This window comes from Argiope bruennichi, chromosome 6 (genome assembly GCF_947563725.1).
Source record: "Argiope bruennichi chromosome 6, qqArgBrue1.1, whole genome shotgun sequence".
In the NCBI taxonomy this organism is placed as follows: Eukaryota; Metazoa; Arthropoda; class Arachnida; order Araneae; family Araneidae; genus Argiope; species Argiope bruennichi.
The window spans coordinates 51,226,038-51,250,289 of NC_079156.1; the positions used below are offsets into that span (position 1 = coordinate 51,226,038).

The 24,252-nt window shown below is 30.2% G+C and overlaps 1 protein-coding gene across 1 annotated transcript in view; it reads right to left on the reverse strand.

Moving 5' to 3' along the window:
- Nucleotides 1-24,252, reverse strand: part of LOC129972551 (UPF0489 protein C5orf22 homolog) — a 714,744-nt gene that overhangs the window by 480,719 nt on the left and 209,773 nt on the right. The window lies entirely within an intron of this gene.

Genomic DNA, 24,252 nt, shown 5'->3' on the forward strand with positions numbered 1-24,252 from the left:
AGAAGCATTGGTCCAGAATAATAGTTCTGAAAGCATCTGAAAACTAAACAAATCTGATTCAGCAAATTAGCCATGAATTTAGCACGCACCGGCAACAAATACATGAGTTACGAAAATTTCTTAAATTATGCAGCATGACCTGATTTTAGGTGGACGTCCATTTTTTAAGGATCGCTGATGTTGGTGAACTGAAATTAAGTTCACCAACTGAACCAATTTTGATGATAAACAGGCAAAAAGTTTTAAAGTCACAGTTTTTATGGCACTATTTAGGATCAGTACCCCTAAATTAAGAAACGTGGTCTAAACCAACAACACTGAAAATTTCCAAACCGAAGAGTAAATCTTTGGCGAAAGAGCCAAGATCTCACTGTAAATAGGCAAAAAACCCTATAGGGATACGAACAAGGAAAATAACCAAAGAGCAACAAACACCCAGAATAAGCGAATAAAAAAATAGTAATAAAACCTGAAAAATAATCCAAATTTATCTGCGTTACTGGAGTGCTGCTTTCATGGTTTAATCTATACGTCAGCAGCTCAGATTTCAAACACAAGGCAGTAGTATGTATGTTAAAAAGAGTGAAAAAAAATTTCAAAAATAAAGAAAAAAGAAATCGACACGGAAATCGAAAATTGGCAATTGTGTGAGGAGAGTTGTGGAATAAGTTCTGCAACTTCACGCAAGAGTGGTTCCTTTCCAGCGGGCATCAACAAATAAGGGGTCAGCGAACCTCCCCATCCCCTTTACACCCCTTTCTGGGGATCGCCACGTTCCGCACAGATGCAACAATGGGTAAAGGCACTTACGGTCACAGTCAACCCTTTCAAGACGCAAAGTACAACAATCGTTTATTGTGATGGTCGCTTATGTCATTATAAGACGGTGAATACGGAGAAATATGAAAACGAGGGGAGGGGTAGCAATGCACGCTTTCTTAGGGGGGAGGGGGCGATAATTGGGTTGTGGAGAACAAGCAAGGATTTAGAGGAGACCACGAGGAAAGTTTTATTATCATCGGTTTTCGCAGAATCTTAAAAGGAATATTTTTCTGGGAGATAAAAGAATAAAATGGAATGTTTTAGAAAAATGCAGATTTGAAATCGAGATGTGGGAAACTTTTCACTCTGTTAGCATTTTCTGTTGGGAAAAGCTGAGGTCGATGAATTTTCATATCCGTGAATTGTTTCCCGTAGAGAACAAATGATGTTGTTATAATGTGTTAGATCGTTAACAAGTTCGCTACCAAAGAGTTTCAAAGCAAGACCACAATTCTTTAACAACAACAGCTATATATTTCTGCGGTATGTAAGTATAAAGTTTTAAATGAGTAAAGGATTTACATTAACTGACATAAAATATAATCAAGCAAAAGGAGTTAAATAGGAAATAAGTTCCTTCTTTGCACTATGCAATAAAATAATTATGAATATTGCATATGCAAACTACTTACATACAAATAAAAAGAATTTGATAATCTTTCCCCTCCGAAACTTTAGATTCCTCCATCAGTAAATATGCAGCGAATCTATTCTGTTTAAACATTAGTAAACTAATAAAACTATAATTGGACCTTAGATTAAAATTAACCCATGAATATATGGTTATTATTTAAGGTAAAATTCCAAATTTATATTGGTAGGTCTCTTTTTCTCTTAAGAAAAGACGAATTTCAGTAGCAATTATTAAAGTGCAAGGTAGAGAACTAGTCTCAGAACCTGGAACTTTTTCTACCTAAAAAACAAACTACATCGTCATTTTATATATGATATCCCTAATGTGTTATCAATAAACCGTCAATGTCAAACTAGATATCGTCAATTTATAAATACGCAAATGCCACACTTCCTTCTTTTGAGAGGATCAATGGATTTTATTATCACCAATATCTAAACACCTTACTTTTGTTCAAAGAAGTGGAAAGATACTTTAAAGGGAGATAAAAACTTATCACATCAGCAGAGCAGTTTACATAAAAATTGTAACAAAAAAAACCCACCAAAAAAGATAAAAACACATATTTCTCCATATTGGAAAAAAAAATCCATGCAGATCTCGTCAAAAATTAAAACAAGTTAGCATGTTCTTTCAAAGTGTAGATTGTGAAGGAATAGATCATCTTTCCTAGGCGCATTTCTGTTGCCTTAATGGTCTAAACAATTTATTTGGAGTTTGTGATGCATTAACCATTTATTAAATCGAAGGTTGATAGTTGATAAATTTCATCAACTTATTAGAGGTCTTTTTTTTATCCACCTATAGATGCGGGTCTATAATTTAAATCTTTCGAAATGGAGGTGTTCTACCTCATGAGCTGTCGATCAACAATTGGCATTCTAGAGATAGTTTGATTCTTACTTATGGCTATCTTAGGAAAATATATTGCATATCTCCACATTGAAAAAAATTATTATATAGCTTAGAACAGGATGCCCAATAAAATCCGTGAGTACAGATGGAGTTGATTCAATTTTACATGGCAAGTAAGCTTTGAACTTGAGCAGAGTTTCAATAGTAAATTCCAAATTAATATTTTGGTACTTGGATCCTAAATTACACAACCATTTCCAAATAAAAATTAATGTATCACACTAACGTTGGAAGCTAAAACTTAATTAAATGATAAATATTGATTTTTTTTAAAAAAGAAATAAATATTTTAAATTTACTTCTTGGTAATTCGTATTAATTGTCATTAAACTTCAGCTTTTTAAGCATCTACTCTTTTTGGATATTATTCGGGAAATAATTTCACCTACCACTGCACTAATTCTATACACTTGATTCTCGAGAGAGATTTTATAGATTTGTGAGTTCATCCTATCACACAAAGACGACGACTCAATAAAACAGACTAATTGCAGTTTATCATCCTCTCTTTACCTTATCATTCCACAGTCCAGCAGATTCCAACTATAGAAAGCTGCACGGGTCATAATACTGACAGTAGATGCATCAGCGAGATATTGTCTAGCCCAATCACGCGTCTTTTTTTGTTTCTCCTTAATTCTTTTTATTACGATTCTAAGAATGGCAACAGCGCACACTTTTTATCCAGATGTGCGCGGGACGCATAGAAATGGCCTCATTATCCGCAGAGCGAAAAATAAACACTGTATATTTGGTCTCATGGGGTTGGTGGGGTCAGAACAAGACAGAAGACGACAGCGAATAGGAATTTTTCATTTGTCGCCTAATGATATATTCTCCCCCCCCCCTCCTTCGTGTAAGGTTTTTGTGTTTATTTATTCGAATCCTTTTTATTTAGTGACTTGGTGTCTCAATTGACGAAGTTCCCTGAATATGTAACAGGGCGCTTCCATTTCTTTTTTGAAGGGGTGTTGACATCTTCCAACAGTGAAGTACGGGTTTGCACATCAGCTCAGCCTTGTAAAAATAACTGTAGCGTCATTTTTGTTGATGCAAAAGTGAGTCAGCGCTTGGAGTATTTTTTTTTTTTTTTTTTGAACAGGTGTGGGTTCTTTGATTCTGAATCACTCATTGCCTTATGAATAATAACTGGCCATGATGCATGTTTATAATATTTAAGCTAATTTTTAAGGAACATCTCATAAAGAGGTCTAAGATATCTAGGCGTCCCAGATTTGTTCATTCGTTCAGGCTTGTCTGTCAAATATTGTTAAATAAAATATCTTGGATTGTTCTAATTTTGATTTATAGAAATATGTTATATTAAAAATGTTTAAGTGCTAACAAAAAATAATTGAAAAACAAAAATGTAAAGTTTGAAGAATTCTTTTTAATAGTAATTAGTCAGAATAATGAAAAAAAAAATAACATTTCCATTATAGTTATTTATTATTGCTATTATGGTAATCAATATGAATATTAACGATTTCCGTTTATTTGTTTAATAATAGATAATGTCAAACATGGTGTTTTAGTCTTGCACCCCTTATATCAAAATAATGAATGCTTTGTTGACCAATTTTAAATTACTTAATGAAGTAAGTCTATTTTAAGGCTTTAAAAATACTTTCTACAGTAATTGACAAAAATTAATAAAGTTATTAATGAAAATTCCATTAATGCTTTGATATAAGTCATCCAAGAAAACTATAATGTTCAAAAGAGTTAAGTAACAAGATGATAAGATTGATGCCCTTTTCACTTTCCCAATATCTTGATAACCTCGAGTTGAAATAAAAAAGAAATTTAAAAACACATTACCTTATTTTATTTCCAAGTTGTACCTCTTGAATGCATATTTATATTGAAATTTCGTATTTACAGTAAAATATTTACTGTATTATTTCACAAAACTAAGTAAACAATTTTATGTTATTATATGAATTTGAAAACTTTCCGTTCATGATTGATCGAAGCAACAAAATAATATAGTTTAAAATATTTGCAAATTCCAGGAAGACACAGCTTTTAAATTCATTTTTCAAAAGTTGCAAGAATCAAATACTGAGAAAAATAAAAATGAGATTATTGATGGTGCAGTGCAAAATAACTAACATGTTTTAAAGTTTTATTTTTATATATATACAAATGTTACATTTAGAGAAATCTTCTAAAAATTGCTATAGAACCACAAATGGTTTGTAAATCGAAAAGTTCTCAGTTTTAAAAAATTTTATCTTCTTTTTAACACAGTGGTTGGAAAAACGAATTGAAGGCGAAGAACCCCAATATAAAACATAAACCAACAAGGATTTCCCTCCCCCCCCCCCATTTTTACTGAAAATGGTAAAATAATAACTATGAGGTAATATTTTTTTTACGAGTCATTGTTTTCAAGTTTTAAATATATAAAACAGTTTTCCAAGTTTTAGGACAAGTTTTCTTGATTATCAACATTGATGAAAATAAATATATTATTCTTTGCTAAGTAAGCGGCGTTTATTATTATTTTATACATCTTCAAAATACTTGTAGTAAATTCATGAGTCATGGATAGTTTTCACTGAAATATAAAAATCATTTTCTTTTTGTTCCTTTAATTGGAATCGATTGTTAGAGGCCCAAGAATTAAATAAAAGCCACAGATATAAAGAGGTCATTCGTCTTTAAGGAAGAATGAAAACTTAGGTATAGCATCTTTGTATCTTTTAAGAAGGAGAAATAAGAAAATGTGCACGATAAATTATTGATAGAAACAATTATTGACAAAAACCAACATCAACATCATCCGAAATAGCAATGAAACGAATGCCATCTTTCTTTTTAATATAATGTTTTATTAAAAATATTTATTAATTATCTTATAATATTTATTATAAATATGCTACTTGCAACAAAGCATTACTTTAAACATGCTGGTATTCATTTTCATACTCTTAATCTGAAATCGAACCATTTTTTTGAGTAAATTAATGCTACTCGATATATCCTATTTGAAATATCCGGTACAAAAGGTATTATCATTGATAGTGGAGGAAAAGGTTGGAAAATAATTGAAATCTTTTTTCGAAGTTCCAAATTCACGTTACATTTGATGTTAAAGTATCTTTAAATGTAATGATCGTATGTTTGTATCTCTTTTATACAATTTTTGTTCCATCCTAATGGAATTTGGAACATCTACTTTACAAGACACTAGTATATCATCTGTCGATGTCTTCTTATAATAAATTAATAGCTAAATCTATTACAATAATTCTGCATTTAATAAATATATAAAGTATAATTCTAAAAATTATTTCTTATACAACATAACCGTGAAAATCAAAACATCCGTTGCCATGGTTTTCATCAATGATTCAGATAATTTATCTCATTAGATTACTTTTTCCTAGCTATTCTCCTAGAAATCAATAATTATTTGTACTAATTGTGTAGATTACTCTAATTTTGTCAGAAAAATTCACGAAATAAAAACTCACCCCTTCCAAATTTGTATAGAGATAAAAGGAAAAATAATAATCATACCTGTAAAGAAAGAAAAAAAAACCAATAAATACATTTGCATAAATATTAAAAGCAAATGCTTCAAATTATTTCAAATAGGCTTAATAAATAGATAAAAAAAGTTCTACTTCTTAATTATTCTTAATAATATTTTTTTTTTAAATTTTCTTCATAATCTTTAAACATTTTCAGAAAAAATAAATGATTACATCATTTTTTTATGAACTAACAGCAATACAGTTGCTCAGCGTTAATGCTAAATTCTTAATCACCAGACTCACACTTAATTTCAAGTTGCAAATACGTAATTTTTTCTTTTAAATACAAAATTTTTAGTCCCAAACTTCATATTTTCAATTCCATGGCTCATGCTTGTGATTCAGATTATCTAATTAAATAACACACATATTTTCTATATCTTATTTGCCGTAGAGAATGGATATTCTAATTAGAAAAGTAGTGTGAATCACAAGTGAGTCGTGTTAATCATATATACGATCAAAGGTGATAAAAGCTAATTGGCCAAATCCTATTTTGAAAAGTCTCAAATTTGCGAAATTGTAAAGCGTTGATAAGGGAACAAAAAATCTTCCTCAGTTACTTTAGTAGGCAGGTATTTTTTATTGGGCAATAGGCGCTCAAATTTCTTGGCTACTACTCTAATGGTGCGTCAAGTTTTTCCAGTCCTGGGGGGTTTAAAATTGTTAAGAAAGCTCTGGTGACCTCTCTTGATCAGTTCGTTCGTTGTTGCATGTAAAGGTTGCGTTGAGAAATAGTCAAAGATACCTCCCAAAATGGAGACACAGGATGTAATTCCAGAAGAATTCGATAGCTACATGCAGAAGATATGTACATCCGGCTGTCGAATCCTCATCAATAATTTCGAATAAGCCACATAGCGTTTGGTATAGAATGGACTATTATCCTTGTGAATGTTACAGCAGTGACCAAGGAATATCTATGATACATCCCAATAAAAGGGAGACACAGGATGTAAATTCACAGGATTTTGATAGCTACATGCGGTGTCGAATCCGCATCAGTGGTTGATAATATCCTGCGCAATATTTGATGTGAAATTGCTCATATGAATGTTACTCGAGTGACCGAGATGACACTAATAATATATAGAGAAACTTTATAATATTTTGTCTGCTAAATTTTGCTCGAATGTATTGTTCCTGTCGTTGTTCATAAGAAAGTTATAGCAATTTTTAATGAATTTCCATTATTCTAAGTAAACCTTATTCAAATTTTACAGTATTTGGCAGTTGTTTAAAAAGTTTTAATATTGTATTATACTTATAATCAAACAATAAAACATTTAACTAAAATTCTCGATTATAGTATTAAACTGAGCCCGAATACATGCTATTTAGAATATCAAAACGACCATTAATATAAGCTCATAGTTTCATGTATAGCACGTGAAATCCGGTATTCTTTAGAAAGTCTAGGTATTTTTAGGGAAAATATTTAATGATTTTATTTCATACATTTCTTCAGCATTTTATAAAATACAAAATGACAAATCGACAAAGTATGAAATAGATTTCATTTCACTTTTTAGTATGAAAAGACTGAATTATTTTTAGAAGAAAAAATAACGACAATTGAAAATAAAATCATTTCCTTTTTTTAATACAAAAAATATTTTCATGATTTATTTATTTTTGTTAATAAGGCATATACTTTGCTTTTTAAAATATTTTTTCAGACATTCTTTTATTTTATTTTTAAAAAAATAAAGCTTATATTTCTGTAGATTGCAGATTTTTAAATAAAAAAAAAATCTTGACATTCTTTTCAAACTAAGCCTAAATAGCTTACGTTATTCAGTAGAATGCCTATGTATTACATATAAAACCCAAGGAGAATATACAAGATATTAAAATAATTATCATATTTCAGCTAATGATGCTTAGGCATTCAGTAAAATGCTTACGTTTTTTAGATTGTATGTAACATATATACCAATTTAAACATACAATTTTTCAATACTTCTATTTAATACTTATTTCTTAACCACATAGCGCATTTTCTTAAAAAATTTCTCTAAATGGGTCCAGGAAATGGAAAAACTTAAGAAAATGTTACAAATTTAAAATAGCTATCGAACGAAAAATTAAACGCTGTCAACATTCTAAAACACCATAGAATAAATAATACAGAAAAAAAAAATGGAATTTAAATAAACTCGCTGAGTTATGATATCTCAGAATTTTAATAAATAATTGCACGATCATAAGATCTAAGCGATTGAGAGAAAACAAATATCCATTTTCGCATCTGTTTATTCAAAAATTCTGTCAGGAAATTTAACTGATGCTTTTTAAATGAGACATGAATTAAAGATTAATGGACTCCCTCTAAATTACGCTTTTAACTCTTGGCAACAGCAAATAATAAATAAGAAGGAAAAAAAATAAGAAGAACGTTGACGGTTCTCTAACAGTGAAGGCTTAGGAATAAAAATGCGTTTTATTGCACGAAAAACATCATTTATAGAATGCCGCCTGTTTTTACTCTATTGAAATATTTGAAAAGGAAGTTCCATCGCGCCTGGCGTTTGCCGTGTCACATAAAAATGGCGGTGATAATGATGAAAAATGTATCTCTGCATTTTATCAACGAGAAAATGAAATATCAATATAAAGCAGTCGTCGGCCATTTGTGTAATGTCACATGCCAGAAAAACATCTTTCTCCTTCGTCTCCGCCGTGGGGGGAGGGGAGAGAAAAACATTGACTTTCTTCATTAGAAATGCAACGCAATGCGAAAAAAATACAACAAAAAAAAATTTGAACATCTTTTCGTTTGTTAATAGGGGGCTCATATCGCTCCAACTGAAAATCAACGGAAGAAGAGAGCAGCAGAGACTGATGAGATGGACTCTTTTTTTAATTTTAATTATTTTTTTTTTATTTGTGCGTTAGAGAAAAATATAAATCGTTTTCGGACGGGAAAAGAAATTGAGAAAAGAGGAAGCGAAGACGAACTCGCGATGATGATGATGTCGTCGTCATGGTAACGCACCTGTAATAATCACACAGTCCTTCCTCCCGCGACCAATGGAAGCGCAGTGACGTCACGCCGAAAGAGAGAGAGAGCGAGCAGAGATGCTGCTGCCAAAACGAGAAAAAAAGAAAAATAAATATAAATTCGAACTGCTCGCAGAAGAATTTTTTTTTTTTTTTTGTTACGCATTTTATTTTTTTAATTTATTTCTATGTTTTTCGGGCTCTTTATTTTTCGGAGGGGGAAGGGTAGGTGGGGTGGTAACTGAATCGATTGCTTCTTGTCTCTTGGAAATGGATAGCGGAGGGTCTTGGCATCCTCCCAAGTAAATGCTGCCGCGCGTTCGAAACGAAGAGAAAATCGTCTGCTGCTTTTAAGAGAGGGAAAAGATGAAGTTCTAAATGGGTGGAAGGGGTGATGCCAGTTAAGTTGTCTCCCGGCTACATTTTGGGGAGTGCAGTTTTTGAATGAAATTTGTTTTTAACATCAAAGTGATGTACATTACCTAATATCAGAAAATGTATCAAACAATCGTATTTTTATCGAATTAAAAGGTGAAGTCGAACCTTTATAAAATAAATAGCACAAATGGAAAAGGTTATGGTATTTTAGAAGGAATGTTTTATTTTTACTTTTCCTTCTAAATGTTTGATGTATTATAATAAAGACTTTTTTTTAATTTATACTATTATCTGAAATTCCTTTTTAGATACTCTTTTAGAGTTTCTTTTTTTAGTTGCAGCATGAGATTGTTTTCTGTCTGGACTTCAAAAATTTTTTTTTTATCGTTCAGCTTTATTGCAAAGTAAGGTAATGTTTAAGATATACAATTTAAAAAGAAAAAAATATATATGTAAAATCTACTAATGATAAAACTGAATGTATGTACATCTCTTGATATTGGCGCTTTACAGGCCAAACCATTTGACTTAAAGCTACAAAAAGCACATATATACATTGGAAGACAAAAATGTGTACTTCGAAGCGACTATTTTTGAAATAGCATTTTAATTAATTAAAAATTAAGCGAAGTTTTAGAGTTTTCTAGTAATAACTCACGAAAATATTACAGTATAAAAATGATTTTTACGCAGTTTTAAAATTCTGTTTTATATATATTAACAGCAACAAAAAAAAATTACTTCATTTTTAGTCCAGCAAGGAAATATGTCGTTGTAAAATAATTTTTAAATATTAATTAAAAATAAAAAAATTATACAAATTTAAAATAAATAATATAAAATAAAATAAATTAATTAAAATTAGCAAAATATTAATTATTCATACTTTAATAAATAGTTTTAATAATTTAATGCGTACGCACTTTGCACTTTAAATGCTTTATAATTAAAAATATTGAATTTCCTACAAATTTGCTTTTATGAGTTAACAATATTTTTTCATCGATATGCCTAGGCAGCTGTTTAGTCTGAAATCCACCACTGAGCAAGTTGATATTCTAATCCATTCCTTAATAGAACTAAGACTTCAAATATTTACTAGTCCTTTAATTGTTTTTTTTTTTTCATTACCTAATTAAGTCAAACTTGCCGTTTTGGGAAAGTGCAGTTTAGTTAAGAATCCATAGAATACGTAAAGCCTTTGTGGATTATATGTAAATTTTATATCCAACTACAGGGTTTTTTGAATTTATTATTACTGTTATTGAATTTAAGCTTGCAAATTTGTGAAGCTGTAGTCCAATGTCCATATAATAAACGGGTACGATGATTAAAGGGTTAATCTTTAATCTTAAATACAACATGTTAGCGATACTGTTAAATGAAAGATGACTAAAAAAATCTATTATGTCTAAAGAGTGAACAAAAAAAAAAAAAGTGTTAACTTCCATGTACCAGATAAAAATCATATTGAAACGGATATTCTGCTGTCAAATTAACCATTTTCCTCAAAGATCCTCCTTGTCACATGGAGAAAAGACACTGAAGATAAACCGGATAGCTCTCCAAATGGAAAGAAAAGAGAAAGGCACGCTGAATTTATTACTGTCCAATCCTTGTCTAATCCATATGATATATATAATATGCTCTTATCAGTCCAATCACTTCTCTTCCATTAGCAAAGATAATGGCCTCGCGAAAAATCAAGTCTTACACTCCGGACATGAAGAGGCCCTCCACTTTCCATTGTACGACAAGTCCTGCACGCAATCAGAGGAAGCTGTTAAAAAACAATGCACAGTGTATATACATAGTTCAAAGATAAAGTCAGCTTTGGGCCCCTCATACTTGAAGGGATATCGCGGGCCCTGCGAAGAAACTGCTGTGAGTCACGGAAAAGACAGGGGGAAAAATCTTTGTCATTTTTGTGGGCATCCCAAAGGTTAGGATAGAAAGTAATATTTTTTTGGTAATAAATAGAGATTAAAGTCCCATAAAGGTATTCCGATTCACTTCAACGAACGGTTGTTAAGCCAATTCAAGCGTATCCAGCTACAGCGGTTGCGTTGATAACTCTGGCGCTAAGACATTAGTAGCTTGCCAATTCAACCAGTGGGAGTTATCAACCCAAAACTTTCTCGCATATACTCCTAATAAATTTGTCATGCCAGAAAACATCTTACACTACACTAACGTAGGATAGTTACGAAATATTAACTTTTGGCTTGAATTTAGCATTTTTATTGAATCTACCATGTCATTTTTGGCGAATTATTTGTTGGTTAATAATATCCAAAAATCGAATTTGTATTTTAAATACATTTTTCACAATGATTGAAACAAAAATTTGGCAAAAAACTGCACTTGTAGTCACAAATTCTCAAACCAAATTTTATAAATTTAAATCATTGCGTTTTTGAATTATCGCGTGTACTTATTACTGAAAATTAAGACAGTCAACACGGGGATGTATTTGGTTTAAAATTTGACAGGTGCCTACACTATAGATATTAAATCAGTGTATCGAGTTTTATTTATCGAATCGTCTTCTTTTTATAGTTATTGCGTTAATTTATGTTCGAACAGACGGACTTTTTCTGAAATTTGACAGAAATCAGCAAATTTGGTGTAAAAACCGTATACCAAATTTTAACAGTCCAATTCAAAGAGTTTTCGAGTTATTTTTGTCACAGACAGACAGACAGACGGACATTTTCTTTTAAAAAAAAGGGGTTTTCGGATACAAAGAGGTCTAAAACGTGCAAATTCGTCAAAATCTCGAGTTCGGATTCCTTGATGATTACTATACTTTCTCTATACTACGTATACGAGAAAGTAAAATTGAGAAATGGTGGAAAAATAAAGTTCTGTTTAACAATCAATTAACACACACACACACACACACACACACAAAAAAAAAATTAAAATTAAAATTCAGATTCGTATTTTTTTCGTATTTTAATAGAATTGCACGAGTATACAATAATGCACCATTTATACATCTTTCAAGGGCACGACATAATATGATGTATAAAGTGAAATTTTAATACGTAATTTCATTTACAATGAATTTAATCCTACAGTTTTATTATTTAAAAATAAATATTTTAAACTTTTTAAGATCGTATCAATATATTATTACATATATCGAAAAGAATCAAATTTTATAAATAAGGATTTATCACAATCAAAAAAATCATATTTTTATTGTTGTTTTTTTCAACACTAACAATACATATACAAATTAGAAATAAATAAATATTAAGTTTAAAAGCAAAAATGAATTAAATTAAATAAAAAGGCAGGAAATTAATTCTTGTCTTCAAAGACCTTAATTTCTTGGGATTTTCGGGTCACGAGGGGTCAACATTTGTACGAAAGTCAGACCCCTCACAGAAAAAAAAATCTCTGGGTTGAATTTCTACCTGAGGTTGACCCTTGATAAAATCTTCAGGCCGGATTCTTCATTTCCTTCCCTTTTATTAAATTTAATTCATTTTTGCTTTGAAACTTAATATTTATTTATTTCTAATATGGATAAGTCCATTTGTGTTTTAGATGTAGTGGCATTAGTGCGTTCTAAATACAATGCATTTTTCTTTTAATAGTTTTGACTCAGGAAATATTTACTTTTAAATTAGTTTCACTTAAAAATTAATTTATTTTTGGTTGATAGTTTCTTAACTATATATATCTTACTTTTTACGACTTGCGTGCAGGCAAGTAGGTACCCTCATTAAAATTAATACCTTAAAATAAGTCATCAGTAAAGCTGTTTATTTGTGATATTAGGTACAGTGTTATGAATAGTATCAATTTTTTTTAATGTTTGGTAATTAGTTTTTTAACAAGCAAAATAAATTCAAAAATTTTCAGTGGAGTCCATTTTATCTTTTAAAGTAAGATAAAACAGTTACCTATAACATATTTCTTCATCAATGTTTATATTTGTTCTAGAAAATTTATCTTCTATTAATTCAGCAATTGCAAATAATTCTGAAGTTATGTTATACAATTCACATACTACTCTGAAATGATCTCGAAACGAATGGTAAAAGCGACGGATAAAAGAAATTTGGTGTCGTTTAAACAAGATATTTTATCATTAAAATGTTTGTGAATTCGAATTGTGATGGAATCACATAAAAATGTCAATTGTGCATATTTAAATGAGAAAATATAAGCGGTGCTTTTCTATAATTTGATGTCTATTTAAAATGATTATATACGGCTGATTGTTACTGGAAGTATCTGACTTAGAGACTGATTTACATAATAGGCAGATTAGGCAGTTGCCTAGGCTCGCTAAGCTGTAAAGTAAAGCGCTAAAGTAAGTAGGATCATAATAATAATAAAACTTTTCTTATTTTCAAAATAAATAAATTGGTAAAAAATTAAAAAAAAATTTCGAATGATAAAATATTAGGATGATATTAACATTTTATTAAGTTGGTTACGTTCTTATACTTTATATCATGTCTACACAATTATTAGAATATTTATAAAACTTATCATATGCTTCAAAAATATTATGCTCAAACGTAGATTTTGAGGAGTTTGGATTCAAGACAGATTAAGTCAACCATCTAACTCTCTGACCTGCCATGAAGGCACACGGATTTAAACCATAAAACTGAATGACCGGACCGCCGCAACAGCAACATTGGCGGAACTGTGGTTGAGTCCTAAGGAACGTCACCGGCCACGGTATAACCCTCCCCGAAGGAAGTACGTCTCGTCATCGATGGGAGGAGTCAGATCCCCCGCCTATTAGTGTACCCGCCAGGGTGGCGAGATCCAACCACCATGCCGGAAGCATTTCATCCTCATTTCGAGGTGCCCCCCGGGGATTTCAAGACAGATTAATAAAAATAAATACATATTCTCAAAATTAATAAAATTTAAAAAACATCAACCTGAAATAAATTGTTAGCATGTGGAACGAAACTGACCAAAATGGACTAAAATGTGAAATTAAATTGATCAGCTTATTAAAAGACGGCCTAGTGTGCACTGCCTAGGGCTGTAAAACATCTAAATCCGCCACTGCGCTGATCCGAAGGACTATAACTAAAACCAAGAGAGTTTTTTTTTGCAAAACTTTTTTGCATACTCTCTAATAAACGTGTTATGCCACAGAACGCCTTTTGTATATATTAATACGAATTATTAATTGTTGGCGTGAAGTTAGCATTTTTACTTAATCTATCGTGCCATCATTGGCGAGATATTTAGCGATTAATTCCTGATATGCGTTAATAGTATTGAACTCATTTTCCCCCAACCAATCGTAACAAAAATTTGATACAAAATTGCGTTTGTAGTCACAAAATCCCATACCTTATTTGATATATTTAAGTCACTGCGTTTTTGAGTTATCGTGTATACATGTTTCTGAAAGTACAGACCGACAGATGGTAAACACCTCATTCGTTGACATCCATACGAAAGTATAAAGACCATCAACCCGTAGTTGGATTTGGCTCACAATTTTTCAGCTATCCACACTATAGATGTTAAATCTATGTACCAGATTTTATCTATCTAGCTCTCTTCGTTTTATAATTATCGTGTTGATTTATATTTGAACAGCTGACTTCCTCTGAACAGATTTTATTAAAAATTTGTAAGAAATCTGCAAGTTTGGTGTGAAGACCGTATGCCAAATTTCAACTGATTGGCTCAAATCCTTTTTGAATTATCTTTGCCCCAGACACAGACAGACGGACATTTTCCAAAAATGTGTTTTACGATCTCAGGGAGGTCTGAAATTTGGAGATTCATCAAAATATGGAGTTCGAATTTTTTGACGGTTACTATACTTTCTCTATATTACATATACCAGAAAGCAAAGAATTGAAGTTTTTAAAAATACTTGTTTTGTTTATTATTTTAGATGTTGTCGATGGTTTTAATAACAATTCTTATTTTAACCCTTTAAAGGGCCATTTTTTTTTCTAGTCATATTATGTTAAAATATTTTTAGGCTTGAAATTAGAATAAGAAAAGGGATTCATTTAGCTTATTAGATAAATTTCATTTGATTAATTCATTAATTTGGTTCATTAATAATTAAGTAACAAATCAAGACACATCATTTTGTGTAAAATAAAGAACTGAAGCATCTAAGTTTCTGTCTTTCTAAAAAAATTGTTAGAACTTATGCCAACCTACATAATTTCACACAAAGATTGATAAATTTGGTGGGAAGCATAGTTTCCACGGCTCTAGAAAGGGTTAACAGAGTATTCATAAATTTAAGCACAAATCTAATCAAATTACAAAGACACCAACCACTATTATACTGAAAGAGGATGATTAACAACTAGTCACATTATTCAACTGCTTTAAACTAGAAAGCAAACTAAATACCTCTGCATGTAATGAAATTATTTGTTTGTAATTAACCACTCCAATAATATATACAAAATACTTGCAATTTGATTAAATTCATGTTTAAATTTCTGAATAATCTCTTAAAATATCCATCAGCCTCTATAGGTAAAAGAATTTTTACTAAAAGCATTGATTTCCAGTTAAAATAATAAACAAAACAAAAGTTCTAGACATTTTTTTTATCCCCGGATAAAGTTTCATGGATAGTTTAAAGCTATCTCAGGATAAAGCTGAATGAAAGAAAATATAGAACGTGTTAATCACGCTATAAAATACTCTTCAGCGAACAAGACATCACTTTCATGAAGGGCGTCTTGTAAAACACACAACGTAATTTAAAACTTACACAATACTGCACTTTTATTATTTTTATTCCTGGAAAAATGTGAAATGAGAAGAGTGAGAGATAGTATCTTCTTCTAAAGTACATAACAAACTACACCATCATTAAAAAAAATAAACAAAAATAATTTTTAAAAGTTGTAACAGAAGCTTGCTGCAACAACTAGTAAAAAGAAAACTGGCGAGAAAGGATGGCGAAGAGAATAAAAAAAAAAAAAAAAATGGAAAGAAACTTCTCCATATTCTTAACAAAGAGCTGAACAAGCTAATTATTTTTAAAACGCAACTCTCAAATAAAACAACAAAGAACAAGAAAACAAAAATAATAATAAAGAGAAGGCGTATACACTGGTTGACTGGAATGATTTTTCACGTGACTAAGCCAAGGAATAAGAAAAAAGAAGCCAAAGGTATCTAATGAAGTAATCTGCACTAAAAATCAATTAGGGAAGATCATTAATTTTGAGAGTCTGAATTTGCTAACCGAAATTCGCCACGGTAGCTCTCTCGCCAAACTAAGCCATATCTCTAAAGAAACACCATCGTTTAGCCCAGCGATAAAGAATAAGCATTTGCATATATTTACTTTATGAAGAATGGTGTTAATCGTCAGATTTCTTTGTAGATTTTCCATGGCCTTCTATCATCCTTTAAAATAGGTGGGTATAATAAACTTGATTTACAGAGTGGCCATAAAATGAATTAATTTGAAGGCTCTTGAAATTGCAGTTTTTAAAAAAAGAGTTACGATGAAATTTGGGATTCTTAGTTAAGCGTATGACGTCAGAGATGGAGACGAAATCGGCTTAGTAGATGCAATTTTGAATAGTTAAAATCATGATGGATATATTTTCAAAACTAACAATGGCAGCTTTTATTATACCAAAGTAATAAAACCTCTAATAAAGCATAATTCGAGTGAAAACTGGGTAGAATTAATTGATGGAATAAATTCAAGTTGCCAGCCACATGTGTTTTAGTATAGCTTAAGCATAACCATAATTTGAATGGGCGCGGATAATTAATAATATTAATAATTACCAATATATAATTCAAGTAATTATTGGATTAAAAACAAGTATATTCTTGAAGTTCATAAAAATAATCTGAAAAAGAACGTCAAGTCTGTTCTTTTCCCGATTTTCAGGTGAATTTACATGATATGAAGCATTTTGTGTTTAACTTCGTTGAAAAGTGAGAATGAATGACCATGCATTTTGAAAAATTAATCTTCCCACTCATTAGCTGTATCCGAAATTAATACAGATCCATAATATCCAAAAGTAACATTGGTGGCAAAATCATATCAACTGCCATTTAAGCAATTCGTTAGATTTTTTGGATTAAAGTATTTCCATACATGCGAAGAGAAAGATACTCCATTCAAGGACGGATTTGGTCCAAAATTTGCTGCATGGTTACTATTCTAGAGATAAAAACCACATATTAAATTTCTTCAACTTAATTTCTTATGTTTTTCATTAATTATATTTACATGCACACGGATGGACAGACAGACATACAGATCATTTGTATATTAGTATAAAGAAGACACGCTAAAAGCTGTAGATCTATTCACTATTACGACGGAATTCATCAAAGGGTCTATATATCTGCCTATACGCCATAATTTATCCAAATCATAAATTGCAGAAATCGAAACATAATTAGTCGAAATTAAAATTGTAGAAAGTTTAGTATAAAAAACACATACAAATTTTTTTTCCTTTTTTCAGTTGTCAACCCCCTCAGATATTTTTACTAGCAATTAAAACAATCGATTATTTAGTTGATGAGAAGAGAAAAGACGCTTATAGAAAATTTGGCACTTACACGCTTAGGAGAATGGAAATGCGTAACTTATGGAATTTAATTAATAATTAAGGAAAATTTTGTTTTTACCGCATTAAAATCTGAAAATACTATTGCATAAATTTTATTTACTTTTTTTTTAAATTTATATCAATTAAAATTGAAAAAAAAAATATATGTACTTTCTATTATACAGATTTCCCCACAAAATAATATTTTTCCTAATTTTAAAAATTAAAAAAAGGATAATTAAATATCATTTGCAACAATATTTTTCATTGAATGAAAATAAAATCTGATTCATCACATCATCAAACATTTAATTTGCACGTTTTCCCTCCATTTAAAAATTATCATCAGTTTTTGCAGGGTCACTGTAAAACGAATTATGTTACTGATCTAATAGAAAAGATTTAATTTGCAAACTTTATTTATGCGATATTTTGTTTTTTACACTATTAACAAATTTATAAATATTAATACTTAAACAAAATATTTAAATTTAACTATTATTAATTCTATTAATATTGAGTGCGAACCAGTTGCTTGCCAATAGCACATAATAAAAGAATAATTTTAAAAAATTATTTTTTGGGGGTCGTGGAGGTCTAAAACATAGAGAAACATCAAATCCCGAAGTTGAATAGTTTGAAGATGAAAATTTTTCTTTAAATGCTTCTTAAAAAATAAAAATTTATAGTTTGTTTTCAACCTAAAAAGAGAAGGTTTATATTCAATTCGAATACCAAAAATCAGAAGTTTTAAAGTCAAAAATGCGAAAAAAAGCATTTAAATTTTTCAAAATGTATTCTAAAATAATGTTTTTACAATAAATCTCAATGATATAAACAACGAGGCATTTCTAATAACAATGAAAAGTTTAAATACTTAATTAACTCATTTATGTTTTAACATCTAAAAAGATAAAAGAGAAATTCTTGCGCAACCTGTCTAACTAAACAATCACCAATAAACTATATTCTGTGCTGCAATTTTTTAATGAGGATAATTGGATTTTAATATTTTATATGTATCCTTAAGCTGCGTTAATTATAAATGAAAAATCCTAGGTCGCATTAACCTAGATTTAGCCATATATAAACAGTTTCACAAATTATACTGGCGCAATACAGAATAGGAAGAAAACATACCGTTATTACCATAATTAATTTTGTGAAATCTCCGTTAAACTCTGTAAACGCATTCTTCAAAGAAAATTAATCAACAAAACATCCATATCCAGCATTTCTCGCAAAAGTTTCGAAACTTTCCGGTTTGTCGTCAGGAATGTTTAAACGCAACAATGCCTCATTCGTGAAATATTTACAGTTAAAAAAATTATACTAACTAACTACAAAACCGTCCAATCATTAGCCGGAACAAAATAAATGTGACAATGTCCGGTTCAAAGCAAGCACATACTAAAAGGCATAAATAATCCGTGCCATTCCAATTTAAAAGCAGCGAATTCTTTAAAAGCCGCAAAAGGTTTCGAAAAAGGAAAAAAAAAAAGCATCCCTTCCGACTTATTTATGGTTATTCTCGCGTTTCAAATAAAAGAAACACTTCTCAGCAGAGGGTCTGAAGATAAGAAGGATCATTCCCAAGCTTATGTTATCGCCGTGGAAATCTCCGGAAACAAAGATTCTTTCACAAAAAGACAAAATGGCCGACGAATCCAGCCCTGGAGAGACTTTAAATGCCGTATCAGTATGCGAAAATCACAGCAAGACTTGGGCTATTAGCCAAAGGAAATGGATATCTATCCAGCCGAGTTTTTTAAGCTTACTACAGAAAAAAAAAAAAAAAAAGGAAACAAACTGTTGAAGAGAAAAATATTTAGATAGTTTAGTATGTTGCAGAAGGATACAATAACTTCTCCTCAAAGTAATAAGTGTCCGCAATGGGCAGACGCTTAGCGTTCTAAGAGATATATAGTTTTTATTGCGGTAAGATAGTGGTTGTGAGCTTTATTTTTTATGGGCTCCATGATAAAATCGCCACAAATGATGCACATATTGCTGGGTAGAAAGTAATTCGGCAACAACCCAGGAAGTCAATGTTTTCTAAAGTTTGGATTTTTATGGTACAAGAGCTGACTGTGGCTATTATGACGCCAAGATATGAACTATTTTTCTGTTAGTATTAAACTGGAAGTGTCACGGAACTTCAACAATAACCGCAAAAAAAATCTGTAAAGTAAGGAAGTCAAAACCATTATGCAAAGCACGCATATATTTGAAGTATAATAATTAATACATATTTTTGCTCACTGAAGTATCTGTATTCATTTAAAATTTCCACGAGAAAACAACTATACATAACATGTTATTTTTTTTTAATTATTTACATCAGAATTTTTTTCAATCCAGTCCTATAGAGCTTTCAATCGTCATAATGTATAAATTTCACAGCAAGAATAGGGTTTGTTAGATAAAAATAATAACTACCTCATAGTTTTTTAATTCTAGAGCAAAAAGACGGAATTAAAGGGAAAGATAATATTATAAAATATTTAGATAATTTAGAATTCTGCTGAAGGAAATGATAACTTCACTTCAAAGAAATAAGGGTCCATAATGGCCAGATCTTTTGTATTCTCAGAAACATACGATTATTTAGCGGTAAGATAGTGATTGTGGATTTTTTTAATATAAATTTTAAGATAGAATTTGTATAAATTATTCAATGATATACAATATATTAATAAAGGTTCTACAACAGCTCATAAAGTCAGTGTTTTATAAAAGTCGGATTTTTTTTTATTTGTTTGAGAATTAAAACTATGGTCATTACTGCGTGATACATAGCTTGTCTCTAAGAGCTAAACTGAAAACTACTAAAAAGCTTGCAACAATCAGAAAGTTAAATCACATTTTAATCAATAAATGCATATATTTTCGAAAAAAATCCTACAAAATAAATACAATAGAATTATGTGGATTATATATATTTTTGCGTTTTTAAGCGACTGCGTCTAAACATTTAGTTAACAATTTCAGTAAACAAATAAAAAAAAGCAGAATTAGTTTATTCTTTTCTTTTACATTGTAAGGCAAAGAATCAAAGTTAGCAATTTTGAGTTCTCCACAATTTTTTGGAAAAAAATTCATATTAAAATAATAATAAAAAATATAAAATGCTCCAATTGCAAGAAAAAAAAATGCAGAATTATTTTGTTCTTTCCTTTCACATTGAAAGAAAAGTCAATAATTTTAAGTTCTCCACAATTATTTGAAAAAGAAATAAATCTCTATTATTTATCTTATAACAATATTAAAATAATCTTAAAATAATAAAAATTGTAAAATGCTCCAATAGTAAGGAAAAAAAGTGCAGAATTATTTTGTTCTTTTCTTTCTCTTTGAAAGGCAAAGTCAATAATTTTAAATTCTCCACATTATTTGGAAAAAAATTATTACATTTCCGTTATTTATCCCAAAATAATCTTAAAATAATAAAAATTGTAATAAGCTCCAATACAAAAAAAAAAAAAATGTACACGAAAATAAACTTGAGAGTGCATTTGTGTTACCGAAGCAAAACTATTTTTAATTAGACAATACAAAAAAAAAAAAAATCAGAATTATTTGTAAGGAATAAATTAAAATGAGTAGCAATAAAAAAGAATCAATAACAATTATTTATAATCAAAGGGACATTAAAATATGTTTATTCTCTAGTTTCATTAGAAACACAATCAAAATTTAGATAACGATTAATAACAAGTCACGTCTGTAACAAACACAACCTCGAACACTAAAATAGAAGTACTTATTATCATAATAAATGAAAATTTCTTTTTCCTTCAGCATAATTAAAGTTTATTTCAATCATAAAATCTTAAATGCACTTCAATATTCAAGATTAATTTAATTACAGTTTAAATTAATTTTATTCAAAAAGCATTACAAGCAGTCGAAATGATAAGTTAAATTTAAGAACTCCCTAACTTTTAAAAGCATTTCGTTAACTTCATTTAACAAATGTCAAACTATAGAAAAGTTTTCTAAATATAAGCCGCAAAGATGAAATAGCTACATTTTCATTCAGACTCTTTGATACTTGCAAGAGAAAATAATTTTAAAATGCTCCGCACTTGAAAATACTTTATGAATTATTAATGGTTGATGGGTTTTATTGGCACAAATATCATTTTAGATTATGGTGAGGTACACGCATGGCATGAATTGAAATTTTGTTTTATAATCTTAATTTTTTTTAAAAATATGCCATATTGAATGACGTTAATTTTTATAATCTGTAGAAAAAAATTAGTTGTGTGAAACATATGATTTTAAAAGTACATTTATAAAAATTAGATCAAATAATGAATACCGACTATTTTTATTTTCTCATATGCGTAGAACATAGATAATGTATAGTAATTGTCAAAAAATTCGAACTCTAGATTTTGACGAATTTTCTCGTTTTAGATATCCCCGAGTTCAAAAAATATATTTTTGAAAAATGTCTGTCTGTTTGTCGTTGAGAAAAGATAACGCAAATACGATTTAAGCTAGATGGTTGAAATTTGTATACGGTCTTTACAGCAAACTTACAGATTTCTATCAAAGTTTGAGTACAATCTATTCGTCTGTCCGGTTATTCGAATATAAGTTAACTCGATAATTACAAAACGAAGAGAGCTAGATAGATAAAATTTGGTGCACAGATTTAACATTTATAGTGTAGAAAAAGATCTAATTTTGACCCAAATCCAACTATAGGTTGACTGTGTGTTGGTCTGCATTTTCGGAAGCATATAAGCGCTATAATTAAAAACGCAATTTAAATATATCAAATTTGGTATGGGATTTTGTGAATACTAGAGCAGTTTTGTGTAAGATTTTTGTTTCAATCGATTGAGAAAAACATGTCTAAAACATAAATTCGATTTTTGGATACTATTAACCGCATGTCATGGATTAATGACTAAAAAAACTTGCCAAGGATGATTCGATAGATTCATTAAAAACACCAAATTCACGCAAGAAATTAATATGTCGTAATTACTGTTCATCAATACCATGTTCCCTAGCATTAGAAGTTTATTAGAGAATACGCAAGCAATATTTGGGGAAGTTTACTTTCTTAACCAGCTGGAGTGGTTTCTTAACCACTCCCGCTGGTCAAGAAAGGAAAAGATTAGGATGAAACATCATATGAAGGATGTCTTTTAGAATAATACAGTAAGAAAAAAAATTATCAAAAACATGAGAGTTAGAATTTTTGCTTTCTTTTAGAATGTAGGGAATCGTCTATATTAGGCATTGGCATATTGTGCATCCAGGGGCAGGTTTCTTCCAAAGTAAATATTATGCATAAATTGAATGTTGCCGATTCAAGTAAAAACTTTATCAAATTTTCTGTTCAGTGAATTGGATCAACATATTTATTAATGGAATTTCTTTTTATTATTTCCATTCTAAATACTTTTTATTTGCGTTTATAATTTTCAATAAGGGGTTCAAGGAAATATTTACGTTTGCTATGAGGTTAAAGAAAGCATTCAGCTTTGAGTAAGAATGGATACTGGATTTTGAAACACGCACAAGAGCTTGTTGTTTATGCAAAAGACAAAACACCATCAACGACAAAATTACCATATGACCCGTTAACGAAACTCAGTGCATAAGAGAGAAAAAGGCATTAATAATTCTCGGGCAAACAATTTCTAATGGCGTCAACGATAACTTCCAACAAGATTTCGGGGCTAAAAAGTGACCCACTCTATGACATTTGCATCTGCATATTACGTACATTCCTCCCATAGGGCATCGGAACCGCCGAATTCGGAAATTTCTTGCAGAAATCGCTGCAAACCAGATGCCCTACACTTGGTGCCCTAAAAAAGACGACAAACTAGGGCAAGAGTGAGTGCAGAGGAAAATAAAGAAAAAAGTGAAACGGCATCTGTTGGATTGGTGCAGGCATCAATCAAGCATCCAACGCCCCCTCAGAAATCAGATCGTTTGCAAGAGCCTTTTCGTTTTAATGCTTTGATAACCATGATTACAGGGACAGGAAACTCCTAGAATGTCTGTACCTACCAGAGTAATAGTCACGATTCTTTTTCTGTTGGAATGCGTACGCGTTTGTAATTTCTTTTCTCTTTTTTTAAAAAAAAAGGATATCACAAGAACAGATGCTATGAATTTGCAGTGTAAAATAGCGTTTTATCCCCAGGTTTTTGTCCTACATACATATATTTCTTGATTTTCTTAAGTACGACTTCCTTTCTGTGTTTGAGGTTTTTATAATCCGTGCTTGCCGTCTCTGTCTCTTCTTCTTTTTTTGATTTAATTTCCGTAGCTTTAGGGTGTTTAAGATATGCGGAAGCGGACCTTTTCTCTGTTATTTTGTTTTTGGGTAATAGGAAAGAAACGCTGGAATTTCAGAATT